Source organism: Microcaecilia unicolor, chromosome 6 (genome assembly GCF_901765095.1).
Source record: "Microcaecilia unicolor chromosome 6, aMicUni1.1, whole genome shotgun sequence".
Lineage (NCBI taxonomy): Eukaryota > Metazoa > Chordata > Amphibia > Gymnophiona > Siphonopidae > Microcaecilia > Microcaecilia unicolor.
The window spans coordinates 25,967,481-25,987,211 of NC_044036.1; the positions used below are offsets into that span (position 1 = coordinate 25,967,481).

A 19,731-nucleotide genomic window follows, 5' to 3' on the forward strand; every position below is an offset into this window, starting at 1 on the left:
TACCCTGTTTCCCCGAAAATAAGACAGTGTCTTATATTAATTTTTGCTCCCAAAGATGCACTAGGTCTTATTTTCAGGGGATGTCTTATTTTCGGGGAAACACAGTAACATGATTTGATTATTGCAGTTCTTTACTCCAAGGCTTACCTCAATATCAGCTGCAGAGGCTACAAGCTGTTCAAAATACCGTACTACAGTAAAATTGCAGCTTCTTAGAGAAAATGGCCACTGCAACTTTTAGCAGTAGCTTCCTAGAATTTCAGCAGCCTCTTTAATTTCACAGCAGCAGGACAAGAAGTCAGCATTAAGTAAATTAAGGGGAAGCCTTGATACAGCTTGGTGAAACATGAGTCGGCACAACAATCCCCTTACAACGAAAAAGAAGGAGACTGAGCAATATAGTGCACAGAATCTCCATTTACCTACCGTAAGATAAGTACAACATTCTAAGTAAGCTTAGTCCTTAGGGTTCCTAACACCCCCTTCTCCCCCTTCCCCCCATGTACCTTCTGTTGGGACACTCATCCAGTTTAAAGATGTCAGGAGGCTGCTGAACGTCTGTGGGGAAGGGCAGCGGCGGCTCGACTTCAGCCTTTCCCTTCAATGTCCCGCCCTCGCGGAAACAGGAAATACCTCATCAGAGGAAGGCGGGACACTGACGGGAGAGACTGGACTCGAGCTGCCGCAGCGACTTAACAGCTGAGCTTTAAACGCAGGGCAGCGTGTCCTGAACGGAATGGAAGGTAATATGTCGGGGAGTTGAGGGCGGGCTCAGCCGGGGGGGGGGGGGGCGCGAGGCGGAAGATACAATTTGGAGCTAGGTCTTACTTTCGGGGGAGGCCTTATATTTAGCAATTCAGCAAAACCTCTACTAGGCAGTGGCGTTCCTAGGGGGGGCGGTCCGCCCCGGGTGCACGCCGCTGGGGGGGTGCCGCGCGCGCGCCTGTCCTCCGTTGGTCCTTGCTTCTTCTCTGCCCCGGAACAGGTTACTTCCTGTTCCAGGGCAGAGAAGAAGCATGGCGCAACGGAGGGCAGGCGTGCGCGGCACCCCCCCCAGCGGCGTGCACCCGGCGGGGGGGTTCCTTCGCGGGGGGTCCTTTCGCCGGGGGGATCCGCGCTGCATCGGGGGGGCGCTGCACCCGGGGGAGGGCGGGGCGCATCGACGATCCACCCCGGGTGCCAGCCCCCCCAGGAATGCCACTGCTACTAGGTCTTATTTTCGGGGAAACAGGGTAGAATACGCCGAGTGGCTCGCCATGTGACTAAATTTGGTCGTGTCCATTTAGGCCATGTTTTGCTTGGTCTAAATCCAGATACCTAAATTAGGTGCAGATCGAGTGTACTCTACAATAATGCACATAGATTTTAGAAACGTCCATGCCCTGCCCATGGTCACGCACCCTTTTCAACTATGCGACTTAGAATTTAGGTGCACCTTATGATAGATTACACTTAGCGACTTGTGTGTGTAAATCTCAGTTAATGCTGATTAGTTCTGATAATTGTTTGTCCATCAAGCCCAGCAGCCTGTTTCTAACAGTGGCCAATCCAGGTCACAAATATCTGGCAAGAACCCGAAAAAGTTCAATACATTTTATGCTGCTTATCCCAGAAATAAGCAGTGGATTTTCCCAAGTCAATTTGTTAATGGTCTATGGACTTTTCCTTTAGAAAGCTGCCCAGACCTTTTTTAAACCCCGCTAAGCTAACCACCTTTGCCACATTTTCTGGCAATGAATTCCAGAGTTTAATTACACGTTGAGTGACGAAAAATTTTCTCTGATTCGTTTTAAATTTACTACTTTGTAGCTTCATCGCATGACCCCTAGTCCTAGTATTATTGGAAAGAGTAAACAAACTATTCATGTCTACCCATTCCACCCCACTCATTTTATAGACCTCTATCATATCTCCCCTCATCCGTCTTTTCTCCAAGCTGAAGAGCCCTAGCCACTTCAGCCTTTCCTTATAGGGAAGTCGTCCCATTCCCTTTATCATTTTCTTTACCCTTCTCTGTACCTTTTCTAATTTCACTATATCTTTTTTTGAGATGTGGTGACCAGAATTGAACACAATATTCAAGCTGCGGTCGTACCATGGACCGATACAAAGGTATTATAATGTCCTCACATTTGTTTTCCATTCCTTTCCTATTAATACCTAACATTCTATTTACATTCTGCAGACGTTCATCTGCTCTCTCCCCACTGCCTTTTGATATAACTCCAAATTATTACCATATGACTCCTACTGCGATTTTCACTAGATAAATGTTCCAATCCCATCATGTACAGTAATTTATTTGTAATGAAAAGCTAGAAATAAATATTCAATACGTAAATAAATATAGACATGCTATTTTGGTGCGTGTGATTTGCCTTGATGAGATCCTCATTAGCTCTAAAGATTTCCTCTTGTCATTAAGTTATAAATAATGCTTTCAGATTCAGACCTAACTCCGCCAGGGCTGGAGAGCTCTGATTGCATGACCTGTGTGTTATTGGGGATGAACTCTGCCTATATACATACAGTGGGGGAAATAAGTATTTGATCCCTTGCTGATTTTGTAAGTTTGCCCACTGACAAAGACATGAGCAGCCCATAATTGAAGGGTAGGTTATTGGTAACAGTGAGAGATAGCACATCACAAATTAAATCCGGAAAATCACATTGTGGAAAGTATATGAATTTATTTGCATTCTGCAGAGGGAAATAAGTATTTGATCCCCCACCAACCAGTAAGAGATCTGGCCCCTACAGACCAGGTAGATGCTCCAAATCAACTCGTTACCTGCATGACAGACAGCTGTCGGCAATGGTCACCTGTATGAAAGACACCTGTCCACAGACTCAGTGAATCAGTCAGACTCTAACCTCTACAAAATGGCCAAGAGCAAGGAGCTGTCTAAGGATGTCAGGGACAAGATCATACACCTGCACAAGGCTGGAATGGGCTACAAAACCATCAGTAAGACGCTGGGCGAGAAGGAGACAACTGTTGGTGCCATAGTAAGAAAATGGAAGAAGTACAAAATGACTGTCAATCGACAAAGATCTGGGGCTCCACGCAAAATCTCACCTCGTGGGGTATCCTTGATCATGAGGAAGGTTAGAAATCAGCCTACAACTACAAGGGGGGAACTTGTCAATGATCTCAAGGCAGCTGGGACCACTGTCACCACGAAAACCATTGGTAACACATTACGACATAACGGATTGCAATCCTGCAGTGCCCGCAAGGTCCCCCTGCTCCGGAAGGCACATGTGACGGCCCGTCTGAAGTTTGCCAGTGAACACCTGGATGATGCCGAGAGTGATTGGGAGAAGGTGCTGTGGTCAGATGAGACAAAAATTGAGCTCTTTGGCATGAACTCAACTCGCCGTGTTTGGAGGAAGAGAAATGCTGCCTATGACCCAAAGAACACCGTCCCCACTGTCAAGCATGGAGGTGGAAATGTTATGTTTTGGGGGGGTTTCTCTGCTAAGGGCACAGGACTACTTCACCGCATCAATGGGAGAATGGATGGGGCCATGTACCGTACAATTCTGAGTGACAACCTCCTTCCCTCCGCCAGGGCCTTAAAAATGGGTCGTGGCTGGGTCTTCCAGCACGACAATGACCCAAACATACAGCCAAGGCAACAAAGGAGTGGCTCAGGAAGAAGCACATTAGGGTCATGGAGTGGCCTAGCCAGTCACCAGACCTTAATCCCATTGAAAACTTATGGAGGGAGCTGAAGCTGCGAGTTGCCAAGCGACAGCCCAGAACTCTTAATGATTTAGAGATGATCTGCAAAGAGGAGTGGACCAAAATTCCTCCTGACATGTGTGCAAACCTCATCATCAACTACAGAAGACGTCTGACCGCTGTGCTTGCCAACAAGGGTTTTGCCACCAAGTATTAGGTCTTGTTTGCCAGAGGGATTAAATACTTATTTCCCTCTGCAGAATGCAAATAAATTCATATACTTTCCACAATGTGATTTTCCGGATTTAATTTGTGATGTGCTATCTCTCACTGTTACCAATAACCTACCCTTCAATTATGGGCTGCTCATGTCTTTGTCAGTGGGCAAACTTACAAAATCAGCAAGGGATCAAATACTTATTTCCCCCACTGTAACTTTGCGTGCAAGAGAGAGACTGGGGCTGAGCTGGGTAATTAAGCAAAGAACTGAAGGAAAGAGCAGACTATGGGCTATGTCAGCACTTCTCAACCTTTTCAAGCTCAACGCAGGTTTAACGTTACGCTGTTTTGCCATGGGTTTTACTAGCAGAGCTATACAGAAAGATTTTCAGCACGGGTGTTAACTCACATGGAAACCCTGAGCGCACATCACATTTTAAATGAATGTTAATGTAGTGATTACCTTTTCCGTGATCATGCAAAGAAAAAAAAGTTTTTGCCACACAACTAATATGGGAAAATCATTTTTGCCAGGTCCAGGACAGTGTAGAAGGGATGGTTGAGAGGAGTGGGTTTCTAGCAGCATCTGCTCTCTCTCCCCAACCCGACCACCCTGCCCTGGATACTTTTTTGCACTGGTCCTCCCTGGTAGTCTAGTCAGCTCTCCTTCCTCCCCCCCTCCCCACCCGACCCACTCTGCCCCCAAACATTAAAAACTTTCCTCTAGTGGCCTATTGGGCATTTGGACCTGCCTCACTAGGCCAAGTGATGCTGGGAGTCAGGACTAGGGGAACACCAGTGGCATGAAGTAAAAAAAAATAAGCATGGGACCTTGGAGTTCTCACCCGCTTCAGAACAGACTTCCTGTTACCGAGGTCTCACATTTTGTACTTCCTTGCTGTAGGCCGGACCATCAGGATCCTTCTGGCTGATGGAGTTGATGAGGTGAGGTGAAGAGAGGGGATGGAAAAGAAAGAGATGGGATGGATGGGCAGAGGAGACAGTATTTTGATACAATCTGTCCCTAATCAGGACAGTCTCCTCCTACCCCCCCCCCCCCCCCAAAAAAAAAAAAAAAAATTATAAATGAAAATCAGAGGCAGTAACAGTGGGTATGTAAGAAGTACCCCCATGGCTTCTGAAAATTAAAATAAGTAACTCCACTATCTGCCCAGCTTCCCTCTCTCTCTCTTGACCTTCTGCCCAGCATTGTCCTGATCCTTTCTCTCCTCCATCCTCTTTCCCACTCAGCCCCTCCAATATAGCCCTCCCCCATCTATATCTCTCTCTCACTGGAACTACTAGTCTGAAACTGGAGTCAGAACAGGGCCAGATTTGGCCAAAGTGCACCCACAGGCACAGGTGAGAGGAGGAAAAGGAAATGGTCTTCTTCTCCCCTCCATTACCCCTGCCCAGATCCTTCCTTCTCCAAGTGTCCCTCTTACCTTGCCACTGTACTAAACATCACCATCATCAGCAGCAACTCTTCTTTAGTAAGTAACTTCAACATGGTCCTGTACTTGTGCTCTGATGGGCCTTGTAGTTTACCACTTTCCTCCTTCTACCCAAAGGCATGGGATTCCTATCACCATGGAAACCAGTGAGGGGACAGGGCACCACAGGGCCTGTCAACTCATGATTATAGGAAGGCCTGCACTGAAGTTAAAGACTTGTAGCTGTATAGCCGTGTTTAGTACAGCGGCACAAGGCCCCAGACCATGGAATGGCAATGCAGCAACGCTCTGGCGTCTATCAAAATTTGGCACCGGGGCAGTTGCCTATGTTGCCTATTTCTAAATCTGAGACTGAGTCAGAAAGCAGAGCAGAGAGGCTTAGCAAGAAGGATTCTGTCTAAAAGAGGCCTGATAGTAATTAGGCTGATCGGCTTTGATTGCCATGATGGTGTGGTCTTGGGGCTTTGGCTTGCTCGAGGCCTTGCGCTAATCCAGAAGTTGGGATTCGTACCCTAAAGTCTGATATTGAACTAGTTCATGACCCCTTTGGGGTCTTGGCCTGATACCCAAAGTAATATGTTGAAGGATTATTATAGTGTAGAAATAAATGAAAGCCCTGCCTGTTTCATCTAGCTTTGAAGGGATCAGTTTATCGTGTTGTCCCTGGGGTTTAAGACTCTAGCTGATCAGGGTATTTCAGTAATTTATTAGCAGGAGTAGTCTGGTCTTATACGGTTTTATAAGGTTAAGGATTTTCCTGTTGATTCTCCAACTCTCTCTCTATATTTTTATTTTGTCTTGTCTTCTAGATCTGCCAAATCTCCCGCATTCAGCTGGAAACTCCCACTTATGTGGGTCACCTCCCACCTCCTGCTGGGGAGCCAAAAGCTCTGCTGAGCAGCCTTCCTTTCTAGCAGCAGCAGGAGATGTATCAATAAGATGTCTTCTCCTGCTGCTTCTCGACCATTCTCATGATAAGAACTGCAACATTTCACAGCACTTCTCACGAGACTGGTCCCATGGTGGCAGATGATGTGTTATTAAGGCATCTCCTACTGCCCAAGGGAGAAGTGGTTTGTTAGGGATGGAGCCAGGACAGGAGGTGGAGTGGGCGGGTCTAGGGGACATGGCTGGGTGGAGCTGGAGGCATGAGTTAAAATCTCCCTCTCAATGATTTGGCAGGTCTGTTCTTCTCTGCTTAGCGGTTGTTAATTTATAAATGAATAAATATCATAAAATTTGTTTACCCACCTTTTTGAAGGAGTTCAGCCATGGTGGTGTTCAGCAAATGCAACTGGACACAGGCAATTTACAATTATAGCAACAGTTTGACCATAATAAAACACTCAAATATCAGCACAGCACAGAATTGGAATTGCAACATAGGGGGTCAGTGGGAGTTAACCGGGCAGGTGTAGTTATCCCTCACTGCCCGATCTCAACATGATATTCAGTGCCAGAGCCACGACACTATCTGGCTTGTTTGAGCTGCACGCTATCTGGCCACTGCCGATCCTCGGTGCTGGTGACCAGATAAATGGCAGTTCTAAGTTTATTTATTAGGATTTATTTACCGCCTTTTTGAAGGAATTCACTCAAGGCGGTGTACAGTAATAACAGATCAAACATGAGCAACAGGCAATTACAGCAGTAAAAAATATTCAAATAGCAATACTACTTACAATGTCAACACAGTACGTAATGGAACATTTTAATTGGTAGTGAAGGGTAATGCAAAGATGGAACATATAGATAGGTAAGAGAGTAAGAAGAGATAGAAAGTAAGGTGACTAATTAAAAAAAATTTGCACATGAGGTCCGAGAGATGGTTAACATATAGATAGATAAGAGAGTAAGAGGAGTTAAAAATTGTGATCAGAAATATTTCCTTAATTATTACTTCGAAAGGAGTGAAGCCTGTGAAAACTGGGATTGCTTTAATCAGTGGGATTTGAATTAGAGACTTGAGTATATGTATCGTTAAATAATTTCTGTTTTTTAAAAGAGAGAGAATGTAATCAGATGTATTATTTCTAACTAAAATCTGGACAATGAAATGAATTGACTATACACCATATTTGGTCTTGAGGAAGCCAACCAGATGATCAATGTGGAATGATGAATTAGATGAGTAATATCTGGGGATCATCAGGTTAATACCATGTTTTCTTTTTTCTGTTTACTGTTTAATTGATCTCCTTGTCTTATTTCACTCTCCCTATTTTTCTTCACTTTGTGGTCTAAGAAAGAGAAAAATTGTATATAATCCATATATCTAGTTGGGATTGTTTTCTTCTTATATTGTATTAATGTGCAATCATCTCTGTATTACTGTTTGCAAGTGACCCTTGTAAAATGAAAAATTATACATCAATGATTAAAAAAAATAAGGTGACTAATTTAAAGAAAGTTGCACATGAGGTCAGAGAGATGGTCACATATTATCTCAGCTAGGGTAGGAGTGGATAAGCATGTCCTGCTGCAGTATGTGCAGCCTGAGTCACTCCTTGTGTGGTGTGTGAGTGAGACTAACAAGTTAATTACTACTACTACTATTTAGCATTTCTATAGTGCTACAAGGCGTCCATTAAAGGCCTGGTTGAAGAGCCAAGCTTTCACCTGCTTCCTGAAGTAGAGATAGTCTTGTGTTAAGCGGAGCCTTTCAGGCAATGCATTCCAGAGTGTGGGGGCTACTCCAGAGAAGGCTCGCTTGCGGGTATCACATCGTGTAACGTCTTTTGTAGAGGGTGTAGTTAGTGAAAGTCCTTGGGAGGACCTTAGTGTCCTTGGCCGTATGTGGAGGATCATCCTATTCTTCAGGTACTCAGGGCTGTTTCCTTTCAGGGCCTTGAAGATCCGACATAGAGTTTTAAATTTAGCCCTGTATTGTACTGGTAGCCAATGAAGTTTTTGCAAAAATGGTGTGATGTGGTCATGTCGCTTGCAGCCTTCTATGAGTCTTGCTGCTGCATTCTGAATCAACAGGAGCTGGTGCAGTTTCCAGCTAACTAGCAGGTGCTGAATACTGGCTGTACCAGATAACTTGCGGGGGCCACCCAAGACTCAGATTTTCAGTGTCGGTAGCCAGGTATGGCCCAGCGCTGGATATCTAGCTCTAAATTTATTTATTTTTATTTGCTGCATTTGTATCCCACATTTTCCCACCCATTTGCAGGCTCACTGTGGCGTACATTATGCCTCAATGGCAATCGCCATAGCGGAATGAAAAGATCAGATTGATTATACAGTTAAGGTACTTAACAATTAGATAATAGGAATGAATGAGTAAATAATTCACATCAGGTATATGATATCAAGGACAAGGTATAACATTCAATAATAATAGTATGATTAAAGTATCTTAAAATAAGAGTTCAATATTGGTTAGTTCTGGTGTAGTTTTGAAGGTGTCGTTTATGTAGGATTCACTTAGTAGGTCTTTTTAAACAGACTAGTTTTCAGTATCTTCCGGAAGGTTGTCAGATCATGCTTTGCTTTTATGACATTCGGTAATGCATTCCATTTTTTCGTGCCAATATAAGAGAAGCTAGATGCATGTATAGCTTTATACTTAAGTCCTTTACAGTTGGGATAGTGGAGGTTTAGGAAAATGCGTGATGAACTTATTGTATTTCTTGCTGGTAGATCTACTAGGTCTAACATTTAAGATGGGGCCTCTCCATGAATGACTTTATGGATCAAGGTGCAGATTTTGAATGTAATTCGGTCTTTTAATGGGAGCCAATGTAATTTCTTTCAAAGGGGTGTGGCGCTTTCATATTTCGCCTTTCCGAATGAGTCTGGCAGCAGTGTTCTGGATAGTCTGGAGTTTTTTAATAATTTGTGCTTTGCATCCTGCGTAGATGGAATTGCAATAGTCCAAGTGGCTTAGTACCAGCGATTGCACCAAATTGCGGAATACCTCCCTTGGGAAGAAAGCTTTCACTCTTTTAAGCTTCCACATTGCATGGAACATCTTCTTTGTGACACTTTTCACATGACTTTCTAGGGTAATATTTCGGTCTATAATGACACCTAGAAGTTTCAGGGTGTCCGCAACAGGAATCAGCTCACAGTGGCCATTGTTTAACAAAATGCTGAATATTGCTCAGATAGTTGTTATGGAGGCAGTTCTATAAAATGGTGCCTAGAGGTAGGCGTCGGGTAGGTACCTATGTGCACTAGGCACTATTCTATAAAATAGCGTACAAATGGGCAGAGCGTGGAACCAGATTCACAGGACAGGGTTGATCCAGTCCTGGGTTTACCCCAGTGCATGCTGGGACTTGTAGTCTTGCCTTTGAATGCAACTGGGAAATCAAAACTTACAAGTCCCTGCATGCAACGAGATAAACCCAGGATCAACTCAATTCTGTCCTGCAAATCTAGATCCGGTTGGCAGCCTTAACAGAGAAGACTGAGATTTTACCTGAATGCAACTCACCTTGAGCTACTACTGAAAAGGTGTGGGCAAATAAATAACTAAATAAAATAGAGAATGGCCACCTACAGTGGTGGAAATAAGTATTTGATCCCTTGCTGATTTTGTAAGTTTGCCCACTGACAAAGACATGAGCAGCCCATAATTGAAGGGTAGGTTATTGGTAACAGTGAGAGATAGCACATCACAAATTAAATCCGGAAAATCACATTGTGGAAAGTATATGAATTTATTTGCATTCTGCAGAGGGAAATAAGTATTTGATCCCCCACCAACCAGTAAGAGATCTGGCCCCTACAGACCAGGTAGATGCTCCAAATCAACTCGTTACCTGCATGACAGACAGCTGTCGGCAATGGTCACCTGTATGAAAGACACCTGTCCACAGACTCAGTGAATCAGTCAGACTCTAACCTCTACAAAATGGCCAAGAGCAAGGAGCTGTCTAAGGATGTCAGGGACAAGATCATACACCTGCACAAGGCTGGAATGGGCTACAAAACCATCAGTAAGACGCTGGGCGAGAAGGAGACAACTGTTGGTGCCATAGTAAGAAAATGGAAGAAGTACAAAATGACTGTCAATCGACAAAGATCTGGGGCTCCACGCAAAATCTCACCTCGTGGGGTATCCTTGATCATGAGGAAGGTTAGAAATCAGCCTACAACTACAAGGGGGGAACTTGTCAATGATCTCAAGGCAGCTGGGACCACTGTCACCACGAAAACCATTGGTAACACATTACGACATAACGGATTGCAATCCTGCAGTGCCCGCAAGGTCCCCCTGCTCCGGAAGGCACATGTGACGGCCCGTCTGAAGTTTGCCAGTGAACACCTGGATGATGCCGAGAGTGATTGGGAGAAGGTGCTGTGGTCAGATGAGACAAAAATTGAGCTCTTTGGCATGAACTCAACTCGCCGTGTTTGGAGGAAGAGAAATGCTGCCTATGACCCAAAGAACACCGTCCCCACTGTCAAGCATGGAGGTGGAAATGTTATGTTTTGGGGGTGTTTCTCTGCTAAGGGCACAGGACTACTTCACCGCATCAATGGGAGAATGGATGGGGCCATGTACCGTACAATTCTGAGTGACAACCTCCTTCCCTCCGCCAGGGCCTTAAAAATGGGTCGTGGCTGGGTCTTCCAGCACGACAATGACCCAAAATATACAGCCAAGGCAACAAAGGAGTGGCTCAGGAAGAAGCACATTAGGGTCATGGAGTGGCCTAGCCAGTCACCAGACCTTAATCCCATTGAAAACTTATGGAGGGAGCTGAAGATGCGAGTTGCCAAGCGACAGCCCAGAACTCTTAATGATTTAGAGATGATCTGCAAAGAGGAGTGGACCAAAATTCCTCCTGACATGTGTGCAAACCTCATCATCAACTACAGAAGACGTCTGACCACTGTGCTTGCCAACAAGGGTTTTGCCACCAAGTATTAGGTCTTGTTTGCCAGAGGGATTAAATACTTATTTCCCTCTGCAGAATGCAAATAAATTCATATACTTTCCACAATGTGATTTTCCGGATTTAATTTGTGATGTGCTATCTCTCACTGTTACCAATAACCTACCCTTCAATTATGGGCTGCTCATGTCTTTGTCAGTGGGCAAACTTACAAAATCAGCAAGGGATCAAATACTTATTTCCACCACTGTATGTGATTATGTTTCAGATCTTAACAATACTGTTTATGTTACGTTTATTGGCTATGCCCCATCCTGAGCTATTGGGGAAAGGCAGGATATAAATGAAAGTTGAAATTAGAGAGAGCTAGTAGTGTACACATGCGCGCTGAAAAATTGCTTGCAGTAGTTGGTGCGGGTTTTGAGCGCACGCAGAATCATTTTTCAGCACACCTGTAAAAAAAGGCCTCTTCCCCCACCCCGAAAATGGACATGTGGCAAAATCAAAATTGCTGCGTGTCCATTTTAGGTCTGAGACCTTACTGCCAGCCATAGACCTAGCGGTAAAACATTTGGGTGGTAATGACCTACGTGCGTTAGATGCCACTTGGCACGCATCCGCTATGCACGGCAGAAAATAAAAAAATATTTTTCAGATGCGCGCCAAAATTGAAAACACTGCAAGGGCAACACGGTAACTGGGCGGTAACTCCAATATGGTGCGTGCTGGGCACGCGTAGGCACCTATGCGGCTTAGTGAAAGGGACCCTATGTGGCCTACTGGTTAGAGCACCGGTCTTGAAATCCAGAGGTGGCCGGTTCAAATCCCGCTGCTGGTCCTTGTGATCTTGGGTAAGTCACTTAACCCTCCATTGCCTCAGGTACAAACTTAGATTGTGAGCCCTCCTGGGACAGAGAAATATCCAGAGTACCTGAATGTAACTCACCTTGCGCTACTACTGAAAAAGGTGTGAGCAAAATCTAAATAAATAAATATTTGAGATTCTACATGGAATGTTAATGTTGCTATTCCACTAGCAACATTCCATGTAGAAGCCTGCCCTTGCAGATCAGCAATGCGGCTGCGCAGGCTTCACAGAAACAGAAGCCTATGCGACCACATTGGTGATCTGCAAGGGCAGGCTTCTACACAGAATGTTGCTAGTGGAGGAGTGGCCTAGTGGTTAGAGCACCAGTCTTGCAATCCAGTGGTGGCCAGTTCAAATCCCACTGCTGCTCCTTGTGATCTTGGGCAAATCACTTAACCCTCCATTGCCTCAGGTACAAACTTAGATTGTGAGCCCTCCTGGGACAGAGAAATATCCAGAGTACCTGAATGTAACTCACCTTGAGCTACTACTGAAAAAGATGTGAGCAAACTCTAAATAAATAAATAAAATATTCTAGAATTCTAAAGAATAATTATGTACTCATGTAAGATTCCATGCAGAATTTCAAAGTGTAGCAACATTCCATGTAGAACCCCAAAGAGTAACAAGATTCTTTGGGGTGGAGGAGTGGCCTAGTGGTTAGACCACCGGTCTTGCAATCCAGTGGTGGCCAGTTCAAATCCCACTGCTGCTCCTTGTGATCTTGGGCAAGTCACTTAACCCTCCATTGCCTCAGGTACAAACTTTAGATTGTGAGCCCTCCTGGGACAGAGAAATAGCCAGAGTACCTGAATCTCACCTTGAGCTACTACTGAAAAAGGTGTAAGCAAAATCCAAGTAAATAAATACTAATAAATTTATCCCCCAAATGGGGAAATGCCCCCAGTATCTGCAGCCTTTAGATCCAGACTTGGGGTACATGTTCTGTGCCCTGAAAATGGCAGAAACAAATCAAGGTCAGGTATACACATAAAGCAGCACATATGAGTTTAAATTGTTGGGCAGACTAGATGGACCGTGCAGGTCTTTTTCTGCCGTCATCTACTATGTTATGTTACTATGTTATGCTGATTGCTCTGATGGTTTCACTGTAGAGCAGAGGATCTCAATCCAGTCTTTGGAACACACCTAGCCAGTCTGATTTTCAAGATACCCACAACGAATATGCATGAGCTGTATTTGCATGCACTGCCTTCATTATATGCAGATCTATCTCATGCAAATTCAATGAGGATATCCTGAAAACCGGACTGGCTAGGTGTGTCCCTGAGGACTAGGTTTAAGAGCCCCTGCAGTACAGGGTAGGAGGAGAGCTAAAAATCAGAGAAAATATTGGGAGGGGAAACTTGAAACTATAAACCAAAATCAGACTTTTTTTTACAAAAGGCACAGCTCAGCAAGCCCCAAACAGGTGTATGAAAGTCCAATTTTAACAACACATTCATTATTCATTACATCGTACAGGTAATCACTAGCAAATGATGCTTTTTTTTTTTTTTTTAGTATTAAAATCTGTGCATTTCTAGAATTACATTCTTCAAAAGTAAGCAGTTCTTGTTTTTTTCACAAAACAGATGTTCAAGAAGGCTACATCATTACACAGTCCAAAACAGCCAATGCTGCTGGAATACACTGGTACAATACAAAGAACCAACAAGGAATAGAGTCATTTTACTTTTCATTCTTACTTTAACAGAGATATTATAAGGAAAGTTTCAATACACAGAACGCATAGTGCTTCTTGAGCCTTAGGAATGAAAACTTGCTGTATTTTTCTGCTGGGTCCTGCTGTAATTCATTGAATATATGGATGTGAAAATCCAGTTTTCCTAAAAACCCAGGACTGGATCATCATGACTAGCAAAAATGGAGCAAAATGACCCCCTTAGTCCAGTGGTTCTCAACCCAGTCCTCAGAAAACACCTAGTCAGACAGGTTTTGGAGATATTAACAATGAATATGCATGAGATGGATTTGCATTCACTGCCTTCTTGCTATGTAAATCCATCTCATTCGTATTCATAGTGGGTATCCTGAAAACCCAACTGGGTTGGAGTGCTTTGAGGACTGGGTTGAGAAACACTGCCGTAGTCTGTTCATACCCAATGCATGAGGAGGATAATAGTTATCAATCTCATTCTAACTACTGTAGAATGTTACATAAGACTCACAGCCATACGCATTACTTTGTGACATTTCAGGGTGCGGAATAGTTTTTCACCTCTGTTTCTACTTTCGCCATAAAGCGGGGCTTTTCAACCCAGTCCTCGGTACTCATCCCACCCAGCCAGTCAGGTTTTCAGGAAATCTGTTATGAATAGATTTACATGTAACATAGTAAGTGGGATCTTGCCAGGTATTTGTGACCTAGATTGGCCACTGTTGGAAACAGGATGCTAGGCTTGATGGGCCTTTGGTCTTTCCCAGTATGGCAATACTTATGTAGTTATACGTACTTATATACTAAGTGACGGCAGATAAAGACCTGTACGGTCCATCCAGTCTGCCCAATAAGATAAACTCATTATACTTGATATTCGATACTATATATATATACAGTGGTGGAAATAAGTATTTGATCCCTTGCTGATTTTGTAAGTTTGCCCACTGACAAAGACATGAGCAGCCCATAATTGAAGGGTAGGTTATTGGTAACAGTGAGAGATAGCACATCACAAATTAAATCCGGAAAATCACATTGTGGAAAGTATATGAATTTATTTGCATTCTGCAGAGGGAAATAAGTATTTAATCCCTCTGGCAAACAAGACCTAATACTTGGTGGCAAAACCCTTGTTGGCAAGCACAGCGGTCAGACGTCTTCTGTAGTTGATGATGAGGTTTGCACACATGTCAGGAGGAATTTTGGTCCACTCCTCTTTGCAGATCATCTCTAAATCATTAAGAGTTCTGGGCTGTCGCTTGGCAACTCGCAGCTTCAGCTCCCTCCATAAGTTTTCAATGGGATTAAGGTCTGGTGACTGGCTAGGCCACTCCATGACCCTAATGTGCTTCTTCCTGAGCCACTCCTTTGTTGCCTTGGCTGTATGTTTTGGGTCATTGTCGTGCTGGAAGACCCAGCCACGACCCATTTTTAAGGCCCTGGCGGAGGGAAGGAGGTTGTCACTCAGAATTGTACAGTACATGGCCCCATCCATTCTCCCATTGATGCGGTGAAGTAGTCCTGTGCCCTTAGCAGAGAAACACCCCCAAAACATAACATTTCCACCTCCATGCTTGACAGTGGGGACGGTGTTCTTTGGGTCATAGGCAGCATTTCTCTTCCTCCAAACACGGCGAGTTGAGTTCATGCCAAAGAGCTCAATTTTTGTCTCATCTGACCACAGCACCTTCTCCCAATCACTCTCGGCATCATCCAGGTGTTCACTGGCAAACTTCAGACGGGCCGTCACATGTGCCTTCCGGAGCAGGGGGACCTTGCGGGCACTGCAGGATTGCAATCCGTTATGTCGTAATGTGTTACCAATGGTTTTCGTGGTGACAGTGGTCCCAGCTGCCTTGAGATCATTGACAAGTTCCCCCCTTGTAGTTGTAGGCTGATTTCTAACCTTCCTCATGATCAAGGATACCCCACGAGGTGAGATTTTGCGTGGAGCCCCAGATCTTTGTCGATTGACAGTCATTTTGTACTTCTTCCATTTTCTTACTATGGCACCAACAGTTGTCTCCTTCTCGCCCAGCGTCTTACTGATGGTTTTGTAGCCCATTCCAGCCTTGTGCAGGTGTATGATCTTGTCCCTGACATCCTTAGACAGCTCCTTGCTCTTGGCCATTTTGTAGAGGTTAGAGTCTGACTGATTCACTGAGTCTGTGGACAGGTGTCTTTCATACAGGTGACCATTGCCGACAGCTGTCTGTCATGCAGGTAACGAGTTGATTTGGAGCATCTACCTGGTCTGTAGGGGCCAGATCTCTTACTGGTTGGTGGGGGATCAAATACTTATTTCCCTCTGCAGAATGCAAATAAATTCATATACTTTCCACAATGTGATTTTCCGGATTTAATTTGTGATGTGCTATCTCTCACTGTTACCAATAACCTACCCTTCAATTATGGGCTGCTCATGTCTTTGTCAGTGGGCAAACTTACAAAATCAGCAAGGGATCAAATACTTATTTCCACCACTGTATATACCTGAGTTAGATTTGTCCTTGCCATTCTCAGGGCACAGACCATATAAGTCTGCTTAGCAGTCTTCTTGTACTAAAAGTTCTGAAGCTAACATCGAAGACCCTTAAAATTTACACTCAAGCCCATCCCTATCTACTCAGTCACGATCAGGGCATTGCATTCTTTTTTTAAACATTACAGACTGGATGTTCAGCGTTGTCAAATATGTGGTTTTTGAGGCAAGTGTGCTTACGGCGGGATTGTTAGGGTCCCTTCCTATGAATGTACTGCTCTGTTACTTCCCATCAGTCACTTTCTGGGCCGGTTCAGAGGGACGCTAAGGAAGGAGAAATGAGATTTTAAATGCTTTCCTTTAATCCCTCCGGACCGGACCAGATCCCTCCCTATGCTGTCTTTTTCAAGACATTTTCAAATACCTTAGTTTCACTTCTTTATGACTAGGTTAGTTTACAGGTTCTTTAGGTTCCGGGTTAGAGATGCTTTGACTGGGGAGTTTTGCTGAGTTTAAGAAAAAAACAAAAACTGAGCATAAACTGAGCAGCTATGTATGCTCAGAGTGGCTGTTTTGAGTTCTCTGGTTGCGCAGAAGTTGCTTTCTAAAGATGGAGGAGTGGCCTAGTGGTTAGGGTGGTGGACTTAAATAATACTGAATCCACATGCACTGCCTCTTTTTGGTATGCAAATCTATCTCATGCTTATACATTGTGGATATCCTGAAATCCTGACTGGCTGGGTGTGTCCCGAGGACTGGGTTGAGAATAGGTTGCCAATTAGATCCAGATTTGCCAGACAGGGTTGATCCATTGCTGACCTTACCCCATTGCATGCAGGGACTTCTGGTTCTGATTTCCCCATTGGATTCCCTAAGAAGTCCCTGCATGCTTTGGGGTAAGCCCAGGACTAGATAGTTGGCAACCCTAAGTTGCCAGATTTCAAAGCTATGCTGCATGTGTGCTTGCTCTCTCTTCCTCCTCCTCTGATCCCACGTGGTCACTGCTTACCAGCGCTGCTGTCTGTCACAGGGTTAATGATAAGTCATCATCAGCGGATGACCTCATCACCCACCTCACCCTCCTATTGGTCAAATTTGGAGCCAGGCTTGAGCCAAGCCTCATTCCAGCTCTAAATTTGACCAATAGGGTGAGTACTACAAACAGAGCTGGAACCAACTGGCTTGGCCCACGCGGACACCCAAAATCCACCCAAAAAGTCACAACCCATGACTGTGGAAAAGTCCCCGCAGAAGTTTTTTAAAAGCTGTCCAACGCCACAGGAAAACCGTGGAGATGGCAATCCTATGTGGCTAGCTATTTAAAGAGCTCCCCATCCTTCACCCACTTCAAGAAACATTTGTTGTTTACACCAGTGACAACAGCGACAAATGAAAAGAAAACATATCAAAAAGCATGAAACATGCAGTCTGCTAACAAAATGGCCAACGCAGACTATGGGAGGGTACAAACATCTCAAAATTTAAATAAGCAAGGCCTCAAAGCTCAGAGAGCATCGGTCTGACCAAATGTGTCAGTTTTCCCAAAGGAATTCTCAGATATTATCATTGGCCTCAGTAAATCATCAAACTCTAGCAAAAAAAGAGCAACCAAAAAAACTCCCAAAAACGAAGAAAAAAAATTGCTCACCAAAAAAATAGAGAAAAATAGCCAAAACCCACACAGTCTGTTTTAGTCATCAACAAAACAAAACTTTTCACATCAAAACCCCATTAATCCCAATAAATACCGCTGGTAATTTATGAATTATATCAAAATACAGTTCCACAGATACTTAGCTTGACTGAAGAGACATCCTGTCGCCGTACCGGATCATCAAACCCACTACTGCTCCGGTGCATAAGAGACCTCTCTTCCGGTGCTGTGAGGATATTGAGGATCTCTCTTGCTGTCCCCCTTCTCCTCCACTGCTAACTCCAGGCTTCGTTCCTTTTCCCTCGCAGCACCTTATGCCTGGAATAGACTTCCTGAGCCTGTACGTCTATCTCCATCTCTACCTGTTTTCAAATCTATGCTGAAAACCCACCTTTTCACCACTGCTTTTGGCTCCTAGCCACTACTCAATTGCCCTCCCCTTGTTCCTTCTCACCCAGTACTTCCCATGCCCTTAATTGTCTTGTCTGTCTGTATTTTTTTAGATTATAAGCTCTATTGAGCAGGGACTGTCTCTCTCTGTGTCAGGTGTTCAGCGCTGCGTGCGTCTGGTAGCGCTATACAAATGCTAATAATAATAATATTGCATTGTGTCACAGCAGAACCTTGAATTGAGCCCCGGCTGGATGCTTGAAGAGTTCGGATATGGTGGCTACCACCCGGGTGGCTAAGTTAAGTTTTTGACTTTGATTTTGTTCTGAGCATAGTGTGCATTTTGTGGATATTGTGGATCTTTCTAGTAGTATATTGACTCTAACTCATTACATTACATGGTTTGAAGATTTGATTGGTCCTCTGGTTTTTTTTTTGGCTGCATAGGGGTTTTTTTTCTCCTTACGAGTTGTTTCCTTGCAGTTGCGTTCGGAGGATCTTTTGAAACCAGTGATGGTAGCCGTTAATGGGGGTTGGCCACTGTTCTAGGCACCCCAGTCAGCTGAGGTTTCTTTTTGTTAATTTTTTTGGATCTTCTGTATGTTCTGAGTTGGAGCCAATATTAGAGCAAATTTACTTAATTGTATTTATGCATAACCATATCCCAGCTGTCCAAAACCTCAACAAGGGCCACTTGTTTCATGAACTCTCCTTCTGACACTCTCTATTTATACATATTTATTAGTTGTTATTTATTTGCATCTCTTGGTTTTTACTGATTTGTGATTGATTGTTATTTATTGTCTTTGTTTATGCTTTTACATTTTCCATATAATCAGCTCATTTTTTGTTATTATATTTGAATATATCTGTATTTATTTATGGTTTGTGATTAATTTCATTTTGAGACTCCTGATGCAGACATTATAGCGGAGTGGAGTTGAACGGGTAGATGTGAAGCGTCTGTTCACGCTTTCCAAAAAATACTAGGACTAGGGGGGGGCATGCAAGCTACAATGTAGTAAATTTAAAACGAATCAGAGAAAATGTTTCTTCACTCAACGTGTAATTAAACTCTGGAATTTGTTGCCAGAGAATGTAGTAAAGGCGGTTAGCTTAGAGGAGTTTAAAAAAAGGTTTGAACAACTTCCTAAAGGAAAAGTCCATAGACCGTTATTAAATGGACTTAGGGAAAATCCACTATTTCTGGGATAAGCAGTATAAAATGTTTTGTACTTTTTGGGGGATCTTGCCGGGTATTTGTGACCTGGATTGGCCACTGTTGGAAACAGGATGCTGGGCTCGATGGACCTTTGGTCTTTCCCAGTATGGCAATACTTATGTACTTATGTAGCTGAATGCCGTGTCGAGTCGTCTAGCAGTTGAATAAAAGAAAAATGTCAGGAAGTATTTTTTCACGGAGAGAGTAGTGGATGCTTG

At 43.9% G+C, this 19,731-nt stretch overlaps 1 long non-coding RNA gene across 1 annotated transcript; it reads right to left on the reverse strand.

Annotated features, from left to right (window-relative positions):
• Positions 1-282: 282 nt before the first annotated feature.
• LOC115472408 lies at positions 283-19,040 on the reverse strand. Its single transcript, XR_003942517.1, has 3 exons — positions 19,026-19,040; positions 17,422-17,424; positions 283-367 (listed from the first exon to the last, which is right to left on the reverse strand). It is a non-coding gene; the product is annotated as an uncharacterized LOC115472408 (long non-coding RNA).
• Between the last annotated feature and the right edge of the window lie 691 nt (positions 19,041-19,731).